Genomic DNA, 1,399 nt, shown 5'->3' with positions numbered 1-1,399 from the left:
CCCAATGAATCGCCCAGAAAAAAGTGCTACGAGGCTCTCAATGGCAGGGAGAACACGACCCTGGGTTCTGTGTGATGATGACCCACAAATATCACCCACAATCAAGTCCCACCTGATAAATAACCCCTTCAGTCCCAGTACCTCATTAATTATTACATTACTACATTACATTATTACAGTCCTGCTGCCATCTCTCGGTTTTCTTTCTTTATTGAAGGATTTGATGGAGGCTATTATCTATGCCCTCTACATGGATTAGGTTCTTTTTATTTGAAGAAAATCGTCTGGTGGCAGTAGGAATAAGTTAGAGAGAGAGAGAGAGAGAGAGAGTCTGTCTTTGTAGTGCAGGGAGTTTAATCTTATCACGGAGGGAATAACTGGTCATTACTGATTTTCCACCATCAACCTTCTATTACTAATAAACAACCTCCCCTACAGGTAAGAAGGAATGTTGCTTCCCTTGCATTATTTTAGATATTTCTATAGCAAATGCTCAGACGAAGTTGCGTCCATGGTGCCACCTCTCCATGCCTTCCCTCGTGCTACACGGGCAGCTGGCAGTGCTCATGACTGGAATGTCACTCAGCCATACTGCAGAACTTCTACCTATCAGAATTCTTTCATTCCCTGAATTGCATCTCTCTTGAACTCGCTTCTCCAGAGTTATTTCCTTCCAGACTTCAACCTACTGCTGTTCAAGTCTAACTATTAGATATTTTATGAACAGTGGACACCAGTAATCTGGTGCATGGACTTTTTTTTTTTTTTTTATTCATTTGTTTTTTCTTCCTCTGTTCTGTTATTTAAAAAAAAAAACACTCTGAGGAACCAACCCCTGAAGATAAAATAACCTTGGATTTGTATAATCAGTCTGTGAAATTGAAGGATGGAACGGCCATGCCACGTTGAGTACACTGCTTCCTGTCCAATCAGCGAAGTTAACCAACGTTGGGTCTGGTTAGTACTTGGATGGGTGACCGCCTGGGAACACCAGATGCAGTTGGCATAACGTTCTCCCTACGTGTCAAGTGGGGTTGGTGGAGGATTAGTGCCCCTCCCTGTAAAACAATTAACTCTAAGCCCTTGGCCACCCTGTTTGGGATACATGGCGTCTGGCAATGAATGAATGAACACTATTATAATATTGCTAAAGAAAAGTTAATACATTCATATCTATTTGTTTGTAACTGAACCTCGTTTTAGAGAGTGAACAAAATATCATTCCTAACCAAAATTTCCTTCTTTTCCGTGTTCCCTTCCTTATCACATCACTGCTGATGACGACGACGACGAAGATGATGACGATGATTATGATGATGATGATGATGATGATGGTGCTGATGATCTTAAATAACCTCATAATTATTCTATCCCTTGATGATAAATTTCACTGCTTTTT

At 40.8% G+C, this 1,399-nt stretch overlaps 1 pseudogene; it reads left to right on the top strand.

The window, feature by feature from the left end:
• The first annotated feature begins 887 nt into the window (after nt 1-887).
• On the top strand, nt 888-1,006 carry LOC145414294 (5S ribosomal RNA; annotated as a pseudogene).
• The last annotated feature ends 393 nt before the right edge of the window (nt 1,007-1,399 follow it).

Source organism: Coenobita brevimanus, chromosome 98, assembly GCF_032717465.1.
Source record: "Coenobita brevimanus isolate Jiangsu-jjx chromosome 98, ASM3271746v2, whole genome shotgun sequence".
Classification (NCBI taxonomy): domain Eukaryota; kingdom Metazoa; phylum Arthropoda; class Malacostraca; order Decapoda; family Coenobitidae; genus Coenobita; species Coenobita brevimanus.
This window is presented reverse-complemented; position numbering and strand designations above follow the sequence as displayed.